We start from the raw sequence: 7,295 nt of genomic DNA on the forward strand, positions 1-7,295 counted from the left end.
AAAGAGAAAATAGAAGAAAAGGTAGAGATAGACTTTGAGCCAGTTTTCATTATCTCCACTTAAAAAAATTCCCCCAATGGTTGACATATAATTTAGGCCCTTCAAGTGTAAGGTTGAAAGATGGCATGGATTACGTTTTGATCCTTGACATGCTTTTGTCAACACAATTGGACTTGCAGAGACAAATGCAAGGGTTGCCACAATTACAGCAGAAGCTGAAAGACTATATTGGGAGAAAGTTGTAGAATTTACAAGGGACGTAATATTTTCTCTTTACAAAAAAAATTGTAATTTTCTCAAGGAGAGAATATGTAATGCTTACAAAAAGCTTTCGAGGAGAGAATATGTATTGTTTAAAAATGCTTTCTATTTACAAAATGTTGATTCTAAAAATGCTTTTGGGAGTTCTGGGCTTCTGGGATTGTTTCTTGTGCTGGCCTCTTCTATTCTTGGGCTCTCTTTCTTGGTGTGTTTGGATCTTCTTCTTTCTTTTTGTCCTCCTTGGGCTCTTGCTTTTTTGGTGTCTTTTCTGCTTCTCTTTTGCCATGGGCTCTGGCTCTTTTGGTGTCTTCTTTTTGTCCTCCTTGGGCTCTAGCTCTTCTAGTGTTTTCTTGTGCTTATCTAAATCCTTCCTCTTGGGCTTTGGTTCTTTTGATGTCTTTCTCTACTTCTCTTTGTCTCCTTCTTCTAATCATCTTTGGCATGTGTTTGTGTTTTTCTAGGGCTCTTTTTGAAGTGCGCGAGCGAGAGCGTGTGTGAGTGTGTACAACAATGGAGAAGAGGAGACCTTGTGTTTGCAGGGGCTAAAACTCACTCTCTACATGTGAGCCCCCTTATTCTATTATGTATATAATGAATAAGTATAGTGGATAAGCACCTAGCCTAACCGGCCACATGGGGCTTTACCTCAACAACCTCCCACGTAAAGGCCAATGTGGACGTGAGAGAGAAAAGAAAACCGTACAAAACCTGTACGAGGCCATCATAAGTATGACCTCATCCAACGCCCATTGGCTCACTAAATCTGTGTGCATCTAGCTCTAATTGTAGAGGAAGTATAGAGCGATCGACACCATACTCCTCACCAAAGCCGCACACATCCTGCAAGTATCTCACCATACACTGCAAAGTGTCCCTATGCTCAAGCCCAAAGTCAGTCTGCACGACTGACTGCTCCCACTACAAATGCACCTACTGCAAATGCAATCTCGGGTCTTGAGATGAGTATCTCGTGTTAAGTATGGAGCCTGATTTACCCTTGTAATTTTCTGTGGTAAAAGAGCACATTTGTAAGGCCCCCATTATGAGGAGAAGCCATCGTGCGTGAAGGAAAATCACTCACCGGAAACCAAAATTTTCACAGACAAGAATCAGGGGCAACTTTAGAGGCCTCGGGGGCCTCCACCCCCGAGACTTTTTTTCCGCCGGAATATTCTTTTTTCGCCGAAATATTATGGCCGGACGGCGGCTGAAAAGTGGTCGAAAAACAACTGGTCAGTTGGCCGGTGGCCGGTAGTCAATGGCCGATGGCCGGTGGTCGGAAGTCAATGGCCGGTGGCCGGTGGTCGGAAGTCAATGGCTGGTGGCCGGTGGCCGAATTCAATGGCCGGTGGCCGAATTCAAAAGCGGACTTGTCTTCTCAAGGGCGGCCACACATGGGCAGATTGGAGGGTCCGATTTGGACTTATTCGCACAAGGGCGGCTACACATGGCTGTCTCTCATAAGAGAGGGCAGCCCTTTTGGCCTATAAAAGGGGGCCATTTCTACACACATTTCATAGTGTGAAGTTGATGCAACAAGGTGAGTGTGAGGTGCTGAGAGTGAAGCAACGCGGGAGCTCCATTAAGGGTATAATCCCTTTGTAAACTACTTCTTGTTTTGAAGTACTAAAGCCATTGAGTGGCTGCTTTCTCGTGGACGTAGCCCACATTGGGTGAACCACGTATATCTTGTGTACTCTCTCTCTCTCTCTCTCTCTCTCTACTCTATAATCTCGTGTATATAAATCTGTCTCTCTCCATTAAGTAATCTACTCAATTATCTATTTAGCTACGTCTTATTTCCTAACAACTGGTATCAGAGCAAGGTTTGCTCGTAGCTAAATTATCTCAAGGAAAGGATTCCTTGAATTGAGTGGGAGTTATGGCGGAGGAAGGGAAGCTCAAGATTGAGAAGTTCAACGGCAAAAACTACCAACATTGGAAGATGCAGATTGAAGACTATCTCTACCAGAAGGACCTCTATTTGCCACTAGGCGGTCTTGCGAAGAAGCCCGCAACAATGGCAGATGAAGCATGGATTGTCCTTGATCGAAAGGCACTGGGAACAATCCGGTTAAGCTTGGCGTCAACGGTGGCCTTCAATGTTTCGGAGATGAAGACCACGGAGGACTTGATGAAGTCACTTGACGACTTCTACGAGAAACCATCGGCATCCAATACGGTATTTCTTATGAAGCGCTTGTTCAATCTAAAGATGGCAGAGAATGGTTCAGTTGCAGAACACCTAAATGACTTTAACACAAACATAAGTCAACTTCGATCAGTGAAAATCAATTTCGATGACGAAGTGCGAGCTCTCCTTATACTATCATCTCTACCGGATAGTTGGGACAGCCTTGTGATGGCTGTAAGTAATTCTATCTCTGGCACAAATACTCTTAAGTTTGATGATGTTGTGGGTGTTCTCCTAAGCGAGGAAATGCGAAGGAGAAGCATAGGAGAATCATCAAGTGCTGCACTATCAGTGGAAACAAGAGGAAGGCCTAAGGAGAGGTTCAAAAACCAAAAGGGTCGTGATCGCTCAAGGCAGAGCAAGTCACGCACAAAGTCAGTTCTTGAATGTTGGAACTGCGGCAAGAAGGGCCACATCAAGAAGGATTGCTGGTCCAAGAAGAAGAAGGAGACAGAGTCTCAAGACAACAAGCCAACATCGGAGGCCAATGTGCCAGGTAAAGTAGAGCAAGATGCTCTAATTCTCTCATTAGACAACGTGTCTAATTCCTGGATAGTAGATTCCGGGGCCTCATTCCATGCGACACCACACAAGCAACATTTCCAAGACTACACCAAAGGTAATTTTGGGTATGTATACTTGGGAGATGATGAAGCTTGTGAGATTGTCGGCAAAGGTACAGTTTTTGTCAAAACTGCTAACGGAAATGAATGGAAGCTTAAAGATGTTAGGCATGTTCCTTCTCTTCGCAAAAATTTGATCTCTACAGGACAATTGGACGATGAAGGTCACAACATTGCATTTGGAAACAAACGGTGGAAGATCTCAAAGGGATCTTTGGTGGTTGCCAAGGGAGAAAAAGTCGATACACTTTACTTGTGTACTGTTAGCACGCAACCTTCAGCTTGTGCAGCAACTACAAAAGTTGACAGTGCGGTGTGGCACTAGTGACTTGGGCATATGAGTGCCAAAGGAATGCAAATCCTTCAAACAAAGAAGCTTCTACCAGGTTTGAAAGAAGTGGACTTAGAGTTCTGTGAAGATTGTGTTTATGGTAAACAAAAGAGGGTAAAATTTCAAAAATCAGGAAATGAAAGAAAAAATAAAAAACTTGAGTTGGTTCATTCTGATGTTTGGGGTCCTGCAAGTACACCATCACTTGGTGGCTCATTGTACTATGTAACATTCATAGACGATGCGACTAGAAAAACATGGGTTTATGTCATGAAGAATAAATCCGATGTATTTTCCATATTTCAAAGGTGGAAAGCCTTTGTAGAGAATGAAACAGGTACCAAGGTTAAATGCCTCAGATCCGACAATGGAGGCGAATATTGCAGCCAAGCTTTTGAAATCTTTTGTGTTAGCAATGGCATTCAGGGGCAAAGGACAACCCCAAGGACACCTCAACAAAATGGGATTTCGGAAAGGATGAACATGACAATCATGGAACGAGCACGAAGCATGCGGCTACATGCAGGCCTACCGCTTGAGCTTTGGGCGGAAGCTGTAAGTACGTCTGTGTACTTAATCAATCGGTCACCCTCAACGGCATTGGATGGGGGACTTCCAGAAGAGGCATGGACAGGTAAACCGGTGAATTATGCATTTCTCAAAGTGTTTGGGTGTGAGGCTTTCATGCACATAGATAGAAGCCTAAGATCAAAGTTAGATGCAAAGTCCAAAAAGTGTTTCTTCATTGGCTATGGAGAAGGAGACTTTGGGTATCGCCTATGGAATCCTGAAGATGGTAAAATCTTAAGGAGTAGGGATGTAATTTTTAACGAACAAAATATGTACAAAGATTACTTGGAAAGAAAACAAACAAAAGAAACAAGTGATGAGTACATGGAGCTTGAGGACGGTGAAGACTCAAGGACTGCAAACGGTGACAATGTGCAACAACGTCAACCAAATGAGAAGCCTCAACCTATTCCCCGAAGATCTACAAGAGCAAGTAGACCTCCAGAAAGGTTTGTTCCTTCCTTCAACCATCTCTTGATCTCAGATTCTGGAGAGCCGGAATCATATGAAGAAGCTATGCAACATGAATCCAAAGAAGAATGGACGAAGTGCATGCAAGTGGAGATGGACTCACTACATCGCAACCAAACATGGGAGTTGGTTGAGTTGCCTAAAGGTAAGCGAGCACTTCAAAACAAATGGGTGTACAAGCTAAAGGAAGAAGAAGGTGGGAAGAAAAGGTACAAGTCTAGGCTTGTGGTAAAAGGTTTTTCTCAAAAGAAAGGTATTGACTTCAATGAAATATTTTCTCCTGTTGTAAAAATGAACTCAATTAGGCTTGTCTTAAGCCTTGTGGCTGCTCATGATCTAAATCTCCAGCAAATGGATGTAAATACGCCATTCCCTCACGGTGACTTAGAGGAGGAAATCTACATGCTTCAACCAAAGGGGTATGAAGTAAAAGGTAAGGAGAAAATAGTTTGCAGATTAAAGAAGAGCTTGTATGGTTTAAAGCAAGCATCAAGACAATGGTACTTGAAGTTTGATCGATGGATGTTGGATCATGGATTCACAAGATGCGACTCGGATCACTGCGTCTACACGAAGAATTTGGGAGATGGGAAATTCATCATCCTAATGTTGTATGTTGATGACATGTTGATTGCAAGTGCTAACATGCAGGACATCAAAGACCTAAAAGAGGAGCTGTCCAAATCTTTTTCAATGAAAGATTTAGGTGCTGCAAAGAGGATACTTGGTATGAAAATATCAAGGGACAGGACGAAGAAGATAATAAAGCTATATCAAGAAGATTACATCAAGAAGGTACTAGAAAGGTTTGCAATGCAAAATGCAAAACCAGTTTCTACACCATTGGCTGGTCATTTTAAACTAACGAAGGATATGTGTCCAAAGACACAAGAGGAGATAGCCTATATGTCTAAAGTTCCATATGCTGCAGCGGTAGGTTCTCTAATGTATGCTATGGTCTGGACAAGGCCAGACATTGCACATGCAGTGGGAGTTGTGAGTAGGTTCATGGACAACCCAGGTAAAGAGCATTGGCAAGCTGTGAAGTGGATACTTAGGTATCTAAAAGGGACAACAACAAATGCTTTGTATTTTGGAGGAACTAATATTTTTCTAGAAGGGTATGCTGATGCAGATATGGCAGGTGACAAAGATACTCGAAGGAGCACTACTGGCTATGTGTTCACGGTTGGAGGCACAGCAGTAAGCTGGGCTTCAAAGCTGCAGAAAGTGGTTTCACTTTCTACCACGGAAGCAGAGTATGTAGCAATGACGGAGGCAAGCAAAGAAATTCTGTGGCTTCACAGATTCTTAGAAGAGCTTGGATTCAAACAAGACAATTGTGTCTTGTACAGCGATAGCCAAAGCGCTATCCATCTTGCGAAGAACTCAGCCTTTCATTCAAGGACAAAGCACATTGAGGTGAGATATCACTTCATACGCACTCTTTTGGAAGAGGGACAACTAAAGCTAGGAAAGGTGCATACAAGTGAAAATCCTGCAGACATGTTTACAAAGGTGATCAACAAGGAGAAGTTGAGCTTTTGCTCATCTTCAATCAGCATTCAAGGATAAGAAGCCAGAATGGAAAGCAGCCACAGGTTTGGTTTGGAGATCAGTCTCCAAGTGGGAGATTGTTAAGTATGGAGCCTGATTTACCCTTGTAATTTTCTGTGGTAAAAGCGCACATTTGTAAGGCCCCCATTATGAGGAGAAGCCATCGTGCGTGAAGAAAAATCACTCACCGTAAACCAAAATTTTCACGGACAAGAATAAGGGGCAACTTTAGAGGCCTCGGGGGCCCCCGAGATTTTTTTTGCCGGAATATTATGGCCGGTCGGCGGTCGGAAAGTGGTCGGAAAACAACCGGTCGGTTGGCTGGTGGCCGGTAGTCAATGGCCGATGGCCGGTGGTCGGAAGTCAATGGCCGATGGCTGGTGGTCGGAAGTCAATGGCCGGTGGCCGGTGGCTGAATTCAAAAGCGGACTTGTCTTCTCAAGGGCGGCCACACATGGGCGGATTGGAGGGTCCGATTTGAACTTATTCGCACAAGGGCGGCTACACATGGCTGTCTCTCATAAGAGAGGGCAGCCCTTTTGGCCTATAAAAGGGGGCCATTTCTACACACATTTCATAGTGTGAAGTTGATGCAACAAGGTGAGTGTGAGGTGGTGAGAGTGAAGCAAGGCGGGAGCTCCATTAAGGGTATAATCCCTTTGTAAACTACTTCTTGTTTTGAAGTACTAAAGCCATTGAGTGGCTGCTTTCCCGTGGACGTAGCCCACATTGAGTGAACCACGTATATCGTGTGTACTCTCTCTCTCTCTCTCTCTCTCTCTCTACTCTATAATCTCGTGTATATAAATCTGTCTCTCTCCATTAAGTAATCTACTCAATTATCTATTTAGCTACGTCTTATTTCCTAACATCTCGTACATGAGACTCCCGAATGCTGATGCAACCCTAGCAATCTTTGCCAATTTGACCATCTCAGTTAAATCTGGCTCAGAACTCAACTCATGGCAATCACCATGACACCCGAACTCCAATCCCTGGAATCCATCCTCACATCCATCGCATGTCACATGCGCACCAAGAGCATCTGTCTGTCCTGAACCCTGTGTGGTAAGAGCAATGCCTAACTCTAACTCACACACATCAGCCTCTGGCTTAAGCATATCCCTAAATGACTGAATCACGGCTGAATCCTCAACACTCAAGCCATCCATATCCGTCATCGTATCCACGAATGACATGTTCTGCTGCACAACTGTCTGCAAAACTGTCTCAACATGCTCACAAACTGGAGCATCATGCAAGCTATCCGCAAAGGAGACATGCCTCA

Source organism: Adiantum capillus-veneris, chromosome 21 (assembly GCF_014529385.1).
Source record: "Adiantum capillus-veneris isolate H3 chromosome 21, ASM1452938v2, whole genome shotgun sequence".
Lineage (NCBI taxonomy): Eukaryota > Viridiplantae > Streptophyta > Polypodiopsida > Polypodiales > Pteridaceae > Adiantum > Adiantum capillus-veneris.